This window comes from Podarcis tiliguerta (genome assembly GCF_965153285.1).
Source record: "Podarcis tiliguerta genome assembly, chromosome: 16".
NCBI lineage: Eukaryota > Metazoa > Chordata > Lepidosauria > Squamata > Lacertidae > Podarcis > Podarcis tiliguerta.
The window spans coordinates 28,668,126-28,684,825 of record NC_139549.1 but is presented as its reverse complement, the minus strand read 5'-3'; the positions used below and the strand labels follow the sequence as shown (position 1 = coordinate 28,684,825).

The 16,700-nt window shown below is 43.6% G+C and overlaps 1 gene segment (V, D, J or C); it reads right to left on the bottom strand.

The window, feature by feature from the left end:
• Window positions 1-1,149: 1,149 nt before the first annotated feature.
• On the bottom strand, window positions 1,150-15,927 carry LOC310666723 (Ig lambda chain C region-like). The segment is given in 2 exons: window positions 15,802-15,927; window positions 1,150-1,557 (listed from the first exon to the last, which is right to left on the bottom strand).
• Window positions 15,928-16,700: the final 773 nt, after the last annotated feature.

Below are 16,700 nucleotides of genomic sequence, written 5' to 3'. Positions count from 1 at the left end.
CTATCGGCTCTTCATATTGCCTTCCAAAAGCAATCAGAGCAATGAAACTGATTGGGATAGTAGGGCTAGAGCCAAGTAGAGGCAGAGCCATCTGTTGAATGGTTGTACAGAAGGCAGGCAGGTTGGGTCTTCCTGAGGAGACTGAGGTTGGTGGACCAGGGTTGGTGGACCAGGGCTCCAATTGTACCTATGGACCCAGATGGACCACTCTCCATATTGTGGCTTGAAGAAGATGGCAGACCAGTGGGAATGTTTGGGAATGTTTGAAAGACCACCTGAAATGAATCGTGGAATGGAAGGACAACCAGAAAAAGTGAGAGCGGCAGTCAACTTCCACTGGGCAAAGGAAGCTAATTCATTTTTTAAAAAAGCAATTAAAAGGGTCAATTGATCACATTAATAATACTAAAAAGGTTGCTGAGCCATTATGTAGCTCTGCTCCTCTAGCACTAGAACCTGTTTAGATAAAGCACTGCCCATTGGAAAGGATCACAGGTCACATATAGACAGTGCTTTTTTTTCTAAAAAAATGTTTAAGGGTACTCTCATTTTGGCTCAAGATAATCACCATTTTGTAGTTCAATTTGAGAAAAAGAAACACAGTAAATGGACAAAAGGCCACCATTGGGGGTAGCAGTGGAACAGACGATTCACCGTGCCAGAGAAGAAACTAATTAGATTCACAAAATGTTTATGGGTATGGGTGCCCCTGCATCCCCCCAGAAAAAAGCACCTCATATAGAGAACTCTGCCTGATCTGTAGGAAAGCCACATCCCAGCAGTGTAGAAAATGCCCACCTAGATGGACCACTGGGCTGACTTGGGAGAAGGCCAATTCCTATGTTTCCATGAAATCACACTGCTTTTTCCACTGCTGCTATCAGCCACAGACCTGAGCTGAGTGCATTTTGGCTGAGTAACAGCACACTTCCTTCTGTGATAGGACAGGAAACCATGAATACAACCTGCTTGAAGGAGATGGAATGAAGAAGTGGGTCAAGAAAAAACACTGGTGAAATGTATGACATTTTATTAATTTGCTAACATTATAAGCCAACACACAAAGGAGATTCCAGGGAGAAGAGAGAGGGGGTGTGGGGAATGGTACGACATAAGGGAGGAAACCAGACTTGATGGATCAACATAGCATTAGAGGAAATCAGAGAATATGAATATGAAAGGACTCTTTCTTCTTGGTTGCTGGAGGCACGAGGAACTCATCAGACCCATCCAGCCTTTAGGCACAGTCCAATCTCCTCACCACCTTCTCAATGGTCTTCCCTTCATGCGTCACTTTGCAGGTGACTGCCTCATAGCTCTCCCAGTCGGACTTTCTCATGCTGAGGTAGCTGCTGGCCGCGTACTTGTCATTCAGCTTGGTGGGCGTGGTTGTCTCCACCCCAGAGGAGATGGTGGTGCCATCAGCCTGCCAGGTAACTTGGACAACGCCTGGGTAAAAGCCATCGAGGAGACACACCAGGGTGGCTTTCTCTGAGCTCTTCAATTCTTCTGGGGATGGTGGGAAGACGTTCACTGTTGGAGGTACTGTTGGCTGACCTGGAAGTCAAGGGGAAATCTGGTTAAGTGTCGTGTCTCAGGGGGGTATTAAATATTTGACACATGTAGTAATTTATCTGATTTCATAGAGGAAGCACTATGTGACCCAGTTTCCCAATGTAGTGTGCTGAAATGTTTTGGAAGGACCTGTGACTATTTGGAAGCTATACCTTGAGCTGGAAGTGTCCTACAAGATGTGTTACAGCCATTTATGATTCTAGGAAAAAGGCCCAGGAGAACCAGGTCGTACTCCTTTATAGCAACCAAAAATGTCACGCAACAAACACACGATTCAGCCCATGCAAAATATATTATGGTCTATGAAGCAACACAGGCATTCTTGGCATGTTTGAACTGTGGTGATCTGTGAGAGGAAGAGTTTAGACCGCATCAGTCCAGTTAGGAATATCCACATCTAGAACGCCATAGACACTAGAGAGCTGCTGTCATATTTTACACATCATTTGGGAAGACAGGCCAGTGTACTGGAAGAAGCAAAGTTGTACTGATCATGTTGTGCAGATGCCTGTATTATCATCTTCCAAAGCAACTACAGCGGTACCTCTACTGACGTTGACCTCCGGTTACATATCCTTTGGGATATGTACGTGGCAAACCCAGAAGCATTTTTCCGGGTTTCACCGTGCGCACATGCACAGAAGCACTAAACGGTGCCACGCACATGCGCAGTAGCTGCACCCCCGGTTGTGAATTCCTTGGGATCTGACTGTTTGCAACTGGAGGTACCACTGTACTCTATTCTGAACTTAAAAATGGGAAGAGCAATGCTGGTGGTCAACAAAAGAGATTTAAAGACTCTCAAGGAACATCTAAAAAAATGTAGTACAGTGGTACCTTGGGTTAAGAACTTAATTCGTTCTGGAGGTCTGTTCTTAACCTGAAACTGTTCTTAACCTGAAGCACCACTTTAGCTAATGGAGCCTCCTGCTGCCGCTGCACCGCTGCTGCACGATTTCTGTTCTTATCCTGAAGTAAAGTTCTTAACCCGAGGTACTATTTCTGGGTTAGCGGAGTCTGTAACCTGAAGTGTATGTAACCTAAAGCGTATGTAACCCGAGGTACCACTGTATAATCACCGACAACTGGGAAGCACTGGCCTGCGAGCGCTCCATTTGGAGAACAGCCTTTACCAAAGGTGTTGTGAACTTTGAAGATGCTCGAACTCAGAACGAAAGGGAGAAACATGCTAAGAGGAAGGCACACTCGGCAAAACCTCACCATGACCAACACCCACCCGGAAACCAATGTCTCCACTGTGGAAGGACATGTGGATCCAGAATTGGCCTCCACAGTCACTTACAGACTCACTTTTAACACTGTGTTTATGGAAGACAATCTTACTCGGCCGAAGAAAGAAGAAAGCTGTTCAGATCTCCCTATCCCATAACTGTGCAAGTGCTGCCAGTCAGCATAAAGCAGGGATGTGGAATCTGTGTCTCTCCAATCGGTGACAGCCCCATTAAGCATGGCCAGGGCTGATGTGATTTCTGGTGTCACAGCATCCGGGCAAAGGTAGAGGGTTACTGTGTTACCCCATCCCTGACATGGTCAGGAGTGGACAAGCTCAATGCACAATTTGGACTGGTCACTTGTTCTTAAGCACAGTGGTACCTCAGGTTACATACGCTTCAGGTTACATACACTTCAGGTTACAGACTCCGCTAACCCAGAAATATTACCTTGGGTTAAGTACTTTGCTTCAGAGAACATTGAGAACAGAAATTGTGCTCTGGCGGCGCGGCAGCAGCAGGAGGCCTCATTAGCTAAACTGGTGCTTCAGGTTAAGAACAGTTTCAGGTTAAGTACGGACCTCCGGAACGAATTAAGTACTTAACCTGAGGTACCACTGTACAAAGGATTGTTTAAAATTACGAGTTCTTCTGGGGAAATGAGCCACATGTTTATACTGGCTGCCATAGCAAAGGAGAGATCATTAAAGCAGCCTGTTTGCTCTCAGAGGGGGTCAACTTTCATTGCACATAAATATTTTAAAGTCACTAAGATGAGCCCTTCTGGATCAGGCGAGAAGCCCATCTGGCTTGGGACACTGTGCTCATAGCGGTCAACCTGATGTCTATTGCAAGCTTGCAAAAAGATTCCGAGAGCAACAGTCCTCTCTGTGCTTTTGATCCCTGGCAACGGGTATTGCAAAATGGCCTCTAAGAGCATCAGAAAATAAGAGGTCTGCTGGATCAGGGCTGCAATGGCCCATCTAGTCCTCCATTCTGCTCTCACAGTGATCAACTGGGTGTCTATGGGAAGCTCACAAGCATGAACAGAGTGCAGCAGCACTCTGTCCATTTGGGAGTCCAAGCAGCAGCCATTTTTGTTCGCTGGCACAGCCATATAGAGGGGAAAGACAGCATTTCACTTCTGTAAACAAGCCTTAACTCTGAATCTGGAGAATAAAAATCCTTGAGGTGAAATCCCTTCCAGTTATCATTTATTTTTAACATGAAAAGGGGGAGCTGTTTTTTTTCTGGTTACCCTTTCCCCTCGCTGCCAACTGCCTCACACTGTTCAGAAGGTCCCACAACCATCTGGAATGAATTTTAAGCCAGAGGAGACCTCAGTTCCGTGGGGTAAATCAGAGAAAACTCTGTCCCCTTCTCATATGTTAGTGGATGGCTTCACTGAAAGCAGAATAGGAGCATGGGTTTTTATCCATTTAATAATAATAATAATAATAATAATAATAATAATAATAATAATAATAATATAATGATTTCAACCAGTGTCAGAGAAAAAGAACAAGCACCTCTGTATAAGGCGTCCTATTGGCAGGTGTTGTAGTCAGGTAACAGGGATACATTATGGGTTAATTTTAGTTTCTTATTTTCCTGGGCTTAAGTTCAGTTTCCCATGTTTTCAAATCAGTTCACGTTCCCCATCTTTCTCCCCAACATACACACATCTCCAAGCAGATTTACCCCTCTTTGTATAGACCCATTTGCACAACCCATTTAAAATAGGATCAAAGCAATCTAAATAGTCATGGCTTCCCCCAAAGAACTCTGGGAACGGTAGTTCGGAAAGGTTGCAGAGAGATTTTAGGATCCCTCTATTCCCCTCGCAGAGCTACAATTCCCAGAATTCCCACGGGAGACAAATTGATTCTTAAACCCCTCTAGGTCTGAAGGTGTCACAGTGGTCTGAAGACCTCCATGGGCTTTCTCCCTTTTAATGCATGGCTTATAATGATCAGTATCGTTTATATACCTATTTGTAAATCTGCCTATATTTATATTTACATTAGGATTAATGGAATATTCTTATTGCCAGTGCCAGCTGGGTTGCATGCAACTCAGTTTTAATCCAAAAAGACCCACTGAAATGAATGAACGTACGTCTTTTATGCCTGCAAAATTGGTTTACTCAAAACCAGATTAGTGTTAGATACAACCTAATGTGTTTGGCTTTGCTCCTTTTTATATTTGCAAATAAAAAATTGAACAAAGGAAGAAAAGTACCCACGTAATTTCCCCCCCAGTGAGATCAACATTAAGTTTAGGGTGTGAGAATTGAGATTAAAGATATAGGGAAATTGGTTAATTCTCTCTCCTACTGTGCCTCTATTTCAGTTAAAAAATGAAGCCTGTTGCATTTGATTCCATCGTGCCCCTTAAATCTCAAGTGATTTTTCTAGATATATCAGTTTAGATCTCTCTTAACCTTGCAAAACCCTCACTCCAACTTTCTCCGAAAAACCCATTCAGTTTTTCTGAAATATGTAGACTGTGGTTTACATTTTACGTGGCTACATTTAACTATCAATAACATGTTGAACATCTTCAGATTTTCATTTTAAAAAGTCATTTGGGAGCCTGCGCCTGTGGATTACTGAGTTTTACAAAACAAAAAACAGTTCTTTAGAACAGAATCTGTTCTATGATTCTAGATAGGAAGACCCACAATAGAAAAAGTGAAGAGAGCCATATTAGTTCCTAAGAAAGTTCAGAAATCTACAGTTGGACTATACATTTATAAACCCAGCCCAAATGTCACAAGGCAGTCTGCAAGTTTATCAGTTCTCCAGAATGGTCTGGAAAGCTGAGATTCTCCGCACTATTTTATTACATTTTGGTTGGTCTCTTGCACTTATATGGATTTTGGAGCACCATTAGAAACTGATCCAACCTTCCTCATAAATCATATTGGGTACCTGGAAGGAACACTACAACTCAAATTTACTTCTCTGTCATCTTTTGCACCCAACAGTAAGATTATGTCAAGGTTAGCCGGGAAGGGGAATTTGAAGGAAATATTTTCAAAGATTGTCACAATGACCCACCAATAATTTCCCAGTGTTACTGAGGAGAGAAGAGGCATGTAAAACGGATTTGCGACATCCTGCTCTGGCTAGGATCACAAATACAGTTTCTATTAAAGGCTCATTGTAAACTAAACAACAGAAACCCTAAAGTCAGCTTTACAGTCAGAGAAGGAAAAGAGGGCAAAAATGATGGAAAAGTTAGAATATAGTCACAGGTATGGAAAGGGTTGTGATAAATTCATTGACTTACCTGTGACAGTCAGGTGGGTCCCTCCTCCGAAGACGTACCACAATGACACACAGCTGTACAAAAACCTGCTGTTCCTTCACATGCGTAATAGGACAACTTCTGTTTTACTTACAGTGACATTATAGCCCAGTTTTACTTCTTTACTATCTTTTGCATCCAATGGTTCAGCCACCAAGGATATTTTGATATATTTCCCCCCAAATACTGTCACAAGGACCTAGACAAAGGAAAAGAAATCCCCGTCCACCCCTAACTTTCCAGTGTGATTGAGGAGAGAAGAAGCCTGCAAAATGGGTTTGCACAATTCTTCTCTGGCTAGGATTTCAAATACCGTTTATAGTAAATTCTCATTGCAAAGTAAATGACAGCCGGAGAAGGAAAAGAGGGCAAAAGTGATGGAAAAGTTAAAACATTGCCACAGGTGTGGAAAGGACTGATAAATTCGGTGACTTACCAAGGACAGTCAAGTGAGTCCCTCCTCCGAAGACGACCCACAGTGACACACAGCTTGACAAAAACCTGCTGTTCCTTCACAATGGGACAACTATCCCATCTGGGAATAGAATGGGCAATAGGAGAACTGCTATTGTCCTTACGGTGACATAAGGTAAAGGTAAAGAGACCCCTGACCATTAGTTCCAGTCGTGACTGACTCTGGGGTTGCGGCGCTCATCTCGCTTTACTGGCCGAGGGAGCCAGCGTATAGCTTCCAGGTCATGTGGCCAGCATGACTAAGCCGCTTCTGGCGAACCAGAGCAGCGCACGGAAACACCGATTACCTTCCCGCCGGAGTGGTACCTATTTATCTACTTGCACTTTGATGTGCTTTCAAACTGCTAGGTTGGCAGGAGCAGGGACCGAGCAACAGGAGCTCACCACGTTGCAGGGATTCGAACCGCCGACCTTCTGATCGGCAAGTCCTAGACTCTTTGGTTTAACTCACAGCGCCACGGTGACATATTTCCCCCCAATTGTGAAGAAGTTTATTTTTAATAGATTTATAAGCTGCTTTCCCCAGAAATCCAATGTTTCATAAAGTGCTATACAAACACCAGTCAAAACAAGGAGTTCAAATACAGTTTTAAAGAATGCTTAGAGTCAATGGCACATGCAATGAAATATTGTACAGAGCAGTATGTTTTTGGAAGAAAAATGTCATACTTACCTGGCTCATCTCTGGGCAAGGCGGATACGGTCTGTGCTGAGTACCTGGAAGAATCTCTGGACTTCCAAGTAGTTCTGTTCCTAGTTATTCATTTCTAAATGTAAGGAGTATTAGAGATGAATTTCTCTAGTCCATGGGAAGGACTGTGGTGCCCTTCAGTTCCTGTGGACTACAACTCCTATCGTCCCTAAGCATTGACCATCCTAACTGTGGATGATGGGCATTGTAGTCCAAAACATCTGGAAGCCACCATGTTGTCTACCTCTGCTTTAGTCATCCTAACTAGATCTCTATAGGAGAACCAAACTATTGATACCACTGCCTTATTTTGTGCAGCAGATGTTGGCTCTGTTTCTTACAAGAGGCCTCACAAGTGAATTAATCTGTAAGCAGTGAAGCCTTGTCTGTGCCACACTAGTTTCTTATAAATTAAACTCAATGCACTGGAGCTTAAATATGAACTTCCCTAATCAGCTACAGGTATGTTTCAGAGAAAACAGTTATCACTGATTTTTTAAAAATGAGCTTGTTATTGAGTTTTGAGAGGTGCCAATGAATTTCATTTATTCAGGGTGAAATGGAGATGCTTCCACATAATCCGGCACTTAGGATTTGTGGGTAGAAGAAAACTCTCGGTTGCTTCTATGGCTTCTGACCTCTCTCATTTGCACACTGTCCAACTCCTTGTGTGAAATAACGCAGACCTGGGAAGTTTCCCTGCAAATGTATTTCGATCAGAATTTGCACAGCACCATGGATTTTGTGGTCAGCACCACGGATTTCATAGATAGAAGCCAACAGGAGCAGACTTTTGCAAAGCCGATAATCACAAACTGATGGCTTTTATTATTCTGATTTATGTATCTCATTTGAGTGGCAATTAGTTTCAAGGTAGAGAGTTGACCTGATGAACCATCCATGAGGTTCAGCCATGGTCACCTGGTCACCGAGGTAGACTGGACCATGTCTGCTTACATATGTTCAGGTCTAAATAACAGCGGGTACACATGATATGATGCCTGTGGCACATTGGGCTCCTTTGGAAGGAAGGACGGCATAGGCAGACTATAATAAACAAATGATGCTGTAGAAGGCCTCTTTGAAACATTGTAGATGTGCATTTTATCATAATTGAACTGTTGTGTGTGTTCGTAGTAGTCCAACATAGGCAGAAAGTGGGGGAGATGGAGTGGGGACTGCTGCTCATTGTTATGAGGGTGAATCTGTGAGCATGAGGAAGGCAATTACCTTAGGAGATGTAGGCATGGAATGGGAGACAACATTGGTCAACAGAACTCTGGCTTAAGTAGAGTCCAGTTGGATGCTGAGGAGAGATGAGATGCAGCAGCTGGAGAACTTTGAGAGTGAAGAGGAGGAAGCTGACCTCCCATGGACGGGTTGGAAATAAAAAAAGTGGGAGCTGGCTAAGGAGAGACCTGTTTGCTGAGCTGGTGTGAATCCTCACCATTTGATACTCCCTGACATTTGATACCCATCATAGGTTCACTCCCTGTTGCCCTGGGTTCCTGAGCACCCACAAAATTCCCCATGAAGGGGCCGGGCACCCACAAATTTCTGTGCCAGGGCCATGAACACTTCATTGCACCTATGGTGCCAGACACCCACAGTCGCGGAGTCAAGTTGGCACTCCTGGTACCCATTGTGTACACGTGGCTCAGAAGCAGCCATAAACATCTTCCCAGGACAGGGGTATCTCCCTCTCTCCCCCTTTCCCCCTGTCAGGTTGCTGTCAGCAGCTCCTGGCTGGTTGTCCAGGAAAGTATAAAAATAAAGAAAGGTTTCTTACTGTCCTTTTTTATTTCAGTATTACAGAGAGAAGCTACAGAACCCATCTTCTTGGATAATGGTGTTCTCCCGAGTGAATTTCAATCCCCATCTCTCCCACTTCCTCATTCGTCATCACTTCCGTGGGTGCTGCTACGTGCCCTCTGTTTTTGAGCTCTTTGATCTCCTACCTTTAAGGCTCGCAGGTTCTGGGAGATGGAGGGTCTGAGATGCTTTCTAAAGACACCATGTCAGCCAGCTGCCATTCTGGTCCTGTCTCCTCCTCTCCCGTTATTTCCCAACTTCCACCCTCCTCTGCCTCTGAGCTGTGACCTCCCTCAAACCCCTGTTCGAGATCTATACAGTGGTACCTCGGGTTACATACGCTTCAGGTTACAGATGCTTCAGGTTACAGAAACTTCAGTTTACAGACTCCACTAACCCAGAAGTAGTACCTCGGGTTAAGAACTTTGCTTCAGGATGAGAACAGAAATTGTGCTCCAGCAGTGCGGCGACAGCAGGAGGCCCCATTAGCTAAAGTGGTGCTTCAGGTTAAGAACAGTATCAGGTTAAAAATGGACCTCCGGAACAAATTAAGTACTTAACCCGAGGTACCACTGTACTGTCTTCCTCTTCCTCCCCCCTGGAGAGATTAGGATGGGGAGGCGGTCTCCACCATTCCTCTTCTACCCTCCTCTACTCCTCTACTCCCTCCTCTACTCCCTGACATCCCCCCGGATAGCCTCATTCAAATAGGAGTGTGCAGAAAGCTGGGAACAAGGTGTGCTATGGCATTTTCTTCATGGGCTACATACCTCATGACAGTATTGTGCACAAAACCGGGAGGTGCATTTTTATGGTATAGGCAGGGTGACTGCAACCTGATGGAGAAAACTGGAAGCTTACCAAAATCCTGTCCCATAGCTGTTGCTTTATGTCAGGGGTGGGCCCTGCAGATGCTGTGGGACTCCAGCTTGCATCCCACTCAGCCAGCATGGCCAATGGCCAGCAATGATGGGAATTATAACAACTCAAGGGCTGCAGGTCGGTCACAAGGTACAAAGATTTCTACCTTTACTCCATGTCTGCTAATTTAGTTTGTATATTGGTAAGGTATTGGTTAACAGCTTCCCAGTGATTATGAAATTATTTTATTTTATTTCATTTTATTTTATACTCAGGAGAAACCCGTGATTTTAATTCACTAGAGCCTAGTTCCTCTTCATTATACATCCAGAATGCATTGAGTGATCCACTGCGTGGAAGGAAGAACATGTCGGATTGTAAGTGATGTTTGGGAATGTTTGAAATACCCACCAGAAATGAATCTGGGATGCATGCTGAACCGAAATTGACCTTTTCCATTTCTCAGGACCTAAATTGGTAGGTAGGACTAAGAGAGAACCCTGCCTGATCTCCAGGAAAGCCACACCCCACCAGTGTAGAAAATGCCCACCTAGATGGATAACTGGGCTGACTTGGGAGAAGGCTACTTCCTACATTCCCTGAAATCGCACTGCTTTTATCACTGCTGCTATCAGCCAAAGACCTGAGCTGAGTGCATTTTGGCTGAGTAACAGCACACTTCCTTCTGTGATAGGACAGGAAACCATGAATACAACCTGTTTGAAGGAGATGGAATAAATGAGTGGGTCAAGAAAAAACACTGGTGAAATGTATGACATTTTATTCATTTGCAAACATTATAAGCCAACATACAAAGGGGATTCCAGGGAGAAGAGAGAGGGGGTGTGGGGAATGGTACAACATAAGGGAGGAAACCAGACGATGGATCAACATAGCATTAGAGGAAATCAGAGAATATGAATATGAAAGGACTCTTTCTTCTTGGTTGCTGGAGGCACGAGGAACTCAACAGACCCATCCAGCCTTTAGGCACAGTCCAATCTCCTCACCACCTTCTCAACGGTCTTCCCTTCATGCGTCACTTTGCAGGTGACTGCCTCATAGCTCTCCCAGTCGGACTTTTTCATGCTGAGGTAGCTGCTGGCCGCGTACTTGTCATTCAGCTTGGTGGGCGTGGTTGTCTCCACCCCAGAGGAGATGGTGGTGCCATCAGCCTGCCAGGTAACTTGGACAATGCCTGGGTAAAAGCCATCCATGAGACACACCGCGGTGGCTTTGTCTGAGCTCTTCAATTCTTCTGGGGATGGTGGGAAGACATTCACTGTTGGAGGTACTGTTGGCTGACCTGGAAGTCAATGGCAAATCTGGTTAAGCGTCGTGTCTCAGGGGAATATTATATAATAGAGACATATGGGATTGCGTAATTTATTTGATTTCATAAAGGAATTGCAATCGGATCCTATTTCCTTGTTTAAAAAACAAATGCCTCTGGAAGTCATGTCTTCTAGTTTGGGAAGGCTGTCTCCCAGTCCTCAGAGTGTAGGTCCTGGTTGTGCTGTAATCAGAGCAGGACACTCTGAGTGTGTTTCAGAAGCACCCTATTCTTCCATTTTGACTGATACATGACACTGAGTCTAACTTACCCTCAGCAGCTCAGAAATCAGAATTGGCAGACACTCATTGGAACACCCCATTCCCACCTTAAGGATTGCTGACCAAGCCATTCCTCTTGTTCCTCACCATTGCACATTGCTGGACAATCTGCCTGCTGGATTAATTTAATTTGTAGAAGGGTTGCTTAAATATACTCTTCTGCTTAGATATATGCTGAGAACCTGCCTTCATTACAGTGATGCCCTTTGGGATTGGTACAGCAGAAAGCAAGGGAGACCAAAGTTAGGTGGAGTTGGAACCAGTGGCAGGGAAAGCCAGCTCATTCTAATTTGGTCCCCATCCTCTTCCCTGCTGAGTACTAGAAGGGCAACACTGAGACTAAGGAGGAAAAGCTGACAGCCAGGGCCACCCCCGTAGTGGTTGCTAGAAAGAAAGCAGTCATGTGAGCGCTGGTTGAGGGCACATTGAGGTTGATGGGGTAGCACCCTATTGACCCAAATGGACCAGCTTCCACTGACTAGTCAGTGGGTGATTCAATATATGCTTCCATAGTTGCTTAATGGGTTAATGCGGCAAGCTGAGCACTGCATGGAGTATAAGTCTATAGAATCATAGAGTTGGAGAGCCATAGAGAATGGGGAATTATGGAAGGGCTCCTGCAGGTTACCTAGTCCAACATCCTGCTTGCTGCAGGAGATCCAGAGCTAGAGTGATCTCAGCAGAACTCTGTCCAGCCTACACTTGAAGAAAGACCCACAACCTTTCTGGATAATTACCATACATCATCGTCCCCTTTATGATGATCAACAAATCAGAAACCCTCTACGCAACTGAATGGTGTTGCTGAACTTCTCTCACTGTCTAGAAGCTTATCCTCCTTCAAACTTTATTGGATCCGCCCTTTGGGGCAGCACAGAACAGGCTGTAGTCCTCTTCTGGGCGATAGACCTTCAGATATCATTCTTTATCCCCCAGCTCAGCTTTTTCTTGTGCCAGCTAAACAGACACAGTTTCTTCAAGTTTTTCCTCATAATTTCCTCACCTTTACCACCCTCCTTGCTTACTTTGTTGTACTTCTATAAACCAAGACCAATGTACTTGTATGGGCACAAGATGCATCCACCCAGAAATCTAACTTCTACAGTGGAGGAAGCTGAATCATTGAACACTGAATACTCTCATACTGGGATGTGAAAGCTCTGGTTATTCAGATGTGGTTGGGCTATGACTCCCATAATCTCTAAGCATTTGCAGCTGATAGGAGCTGGAGCTCAACAATGTTTGGAGGGCCACGGGTTTCACATCCAGCTGCTCAATAAGGCATCTCCCAAAGTTATTATGTGGACAAATGCAGGAAACATTGACCAGGAACAGACATCAGAAAACCATACCTATCACTGGTAACTAGGGACAATTGGGGATGATGGGCTGAGTTCTTGTGAATTAGTAATCTGTTATCATAATCTCATCGCCACTGATCACATTCTCAGCCCTTCTTAGAAGATCAGATCTTTAAAATAGGATGTCCTAGAGGAATTAGCTTTGGTATCACACAGAATTGTAAGAGAATACTATACGTTATAGCAGGGTTTTCCCAAACAGATATATATATATATATATATATATATCCAAAAAGAAACACCCCCCAAAAACCAAGACACAGAAGAAAACAATGGCATAGCCCTCCTTCCTTATATCAAGGGCACTACAGATAAAATTAGCAAAATCCTCCATAAACACAATATCAAAACAGCCTTTTGCACCAACCAAAAAATAGCCAATATCCTCAGAAACCCCAAGGATAAAATTCAGTTGGAAAACCAAGGGGTCTATGAAATACCCTGCAAAGTCTGCCCAGCCACGTACATTGGACAAACAAACAGACGAATAAATGCACGTATCGCAGAACACAAGAATGCCGTCAAAAAAGAAGAAAAAACTTCCTCTCTTTTCCAACACATGAAAGAAACAGGACACGAAATTAATTTTGCAGATTCCAAATTGCTCTTTAACATGGAACATCACCACAAGAGAATAATCATGGAAGCCATCGAGATAGAGAAACACCCTCACAACATGAACAAGCGTGACGACACATCCCGCTTGCCAGACATCTGGAAATTAGCCCTCCCCACAAAATCTGACACCAGATCCAGAGGCACACAGAACGCCATCACCAATCAACCACACCAGACCCAAACCCAGACCCTCTCCACAGATAAATTACAGACACCATCCAGTAGCCAAACCAGGGTGGCACCTCCGGATGCTGCACCCCCCTGCAATCCCTACACAGATTTGGCTGGCACAGGCCACAAAACCACAGCTCGCCCCTATACACGAAGCCAAGCCAGAGCACAACCAAGTGCAGTACAGCCATCTTCTCAGAAAAACTCTTCACAAAGTTCAAGAGTTCAAGACACGAAGGCTTTAGCAACTAATCCACACCTAATGACCCACCTAAGTGGGATTCAGGAAATCACTCAAGAAATCACTCAAGATATCCCTCAAGTAATTAAGGAACAAAAGAAGAAAAGGCACACTAGCCTGGGAACCTCCTCTCTGCCCAGAACATTGGAGGCTATACACCACACCTCCTCAACAGTATTTATAGGAACTCAAACACTGAGATCCTGCTCTGTTCCAGTAACAAGAAGCCGAAAGCACCAGCCTGAAGATGACGAGTGAGACCTCGTCGAAACGTCGCCTAGACACCCCAACTTTTACACGGGAAGACACCCGAGGACACCAAAACCTGCATTCCTGTACCCGTGAAAATCTACGAAAGCATATATATATATATATATATATATATATATGTTGACTCGATTCCAGTAAATGCATTGGAATGGTTGGATTCTGCCACTTACTCCTGCCATGGAATCACTAATATATTCTGGAAGAAGACATTCTCCCTAAAAAACCCCTGAGCCTATCAAAACAGGGAGAACCTGTTTTGAGTTGTTGGACTCAACTCTCCGTAGTTTTCCCAGCACGGTAATGGCCAGGGTTATTGTGAGCTGCAGCCCAGAAAAATCTGGAGGAGTCACAGGTTGTCCCATCCTTGCAATGCACTGATGGACAATTCTGGGTGCAATCTAAGAAGAGTTTCTCTTGGAGAAACCTCTTTGAAAAAATTTCAATGTGGTGACATTGTGGAAGCTCAAAAATAGTTCCAGCGAACCTTTCTCAGAAAGGATGCTTGGACTCCAATGCCTTCTATACCCAGCCTACTTTAGAATATAATAGCATGCCCCAGAGGAATTAGCTTTGAGATCAAACACTTAGATCATGCGGATTCAAGTCAACATGTGAAAAAACTAATACATCTGTGAAATCGGCTTGGATGGTGGCAATCAGGCACCTGTATTCTCTTATAGTAATAATAGGCTCCTGATTTCCATCTTCAAGACTGATTTCATCTAGATGTCTTAGAGGGTGACATGACAATTTGAACAATCGGGTGTCTTTAAAATTTATGGCATCCCAGAGTCTAATATTTTGGTTTTGCATACACTTGTATGCACTCAATAAAGTGGTTCTTTTCCTACAATCTCACTAAAGTCACTGCGTAAGGCTAAAATTCACAGTCTGCTTCTGCCTTTGCAGTTGCATAGACTTCAAAAGTGCTATTGTTATGGATTTTGGATTGCATTTCTCAGAATACCCCCCCCCCAAAAAAGTAGTATAAGATCTACCATTTCATTTTGATGAAGTGTCATCCACAAAACTCAGTTCAACTTTGGAAAAACAATTGCATAGTTTCTATCATTGAAGTAAAATCTAGATGGAAACTCTCAGTGAATATTTAAAAAGAGCTTGTTGCAAGTTTATAAACTATCTATTTTACTCTATTTTTCTTCATTCACAGTCAGGATTCTTAGTAGCAGAATCAGTGAATACCATCAGATGTAATCCAGCTGTATAGGAGATGCCACAACTCAAACTCAGTTTTCAAATATAATTTCCACCCAGTGGGAAAGACTGACAGAGTTTATAGAGACATTTCATTGACGCACCCCACCACCTGAGAAGTAGGATTAAACCGATCCATCTTTGTTTCTACATGCAGCGAATAGGATTTTTTTTAACCCACTGCCTGGTTTTTTTAACAATTCAGCAGTCCCTATGAAAGAATCAGCGTAGATATAATACGAAAAGCCCAAAAGTCAATCAAGAACCAGAGAATGAAAAGAAGGCAAAAAATGATGGAAATATTAGAATATTGCATCGGGTACAGAAAGATTCAGGATAAATTTGGTGACTTACCTGTGACAGTCAAGTGGGTTCCTCCTCCGAAGACCCACCACAGTGACACACGGCTGTACAAAAACCTGCCTCCCTCACAGGTGTGAAATGGTACAGAACCCCAGTCCATCTGGGAGGAGTAGGCAGACCTGGGACCCCCCCCCCAAAAAAAAATCTTGCTTGGCTATGACTTCCATCATCATTGACCATTGACCATGCTGACTTGTATTGGAAGAAGCTGGGAGTCCAGTCATGTCCAGAGGGCCAAAATGTTTCCCCATTCTTGCCACAGGACCTGACAGTGGGCAGTAAACCATGGTATGCATTTTCTAAAAGAATATTGTACTGTTTCCAAAGAAGTTGTAGGCAATGGTGCATTTCTTTTTTGAAAAAAACAAACCTATCTCTGGGGTAACAATGATAAGGTCCTGTTATCAAACCATGACAGTTGTTTTTAAAATATGTGATTCTTTGTAAATCTTCCTGGTTGTAGGTCTTCCATTGCGCAGACAGTGTGTTCTTGGGTGCAGGGAGTATGTTAGATGAAGTCATTTATCCAACCAATTTTCCAGTGCTAGGGATGAATGGGTCAGTTTATTTCCTGTCCATGTTCATTCATAGATCCATATTCATTCATAAATCCATTTCCATTCATAAGTTTCTTTGGTCCCCTTCCCACATTAATCTACAATTGCTATTGTTATTTAATTTGCCACAAACATGGTTAATTTTAAACGTTTTTTTTCCAATATACATATTTCTCTCAAATCATGCATTTCTGAAAACAGATTTTATGCTAAGATGCAGATCCTTGATTTTTTAAAGCTAAGAACTGTATTGCAAATTTTGGAGAAACACAAAATCCAAAGATGACTAATTTCCACCTTAGTCCATGAGGCCAATGATCCTATCAGTTTGCA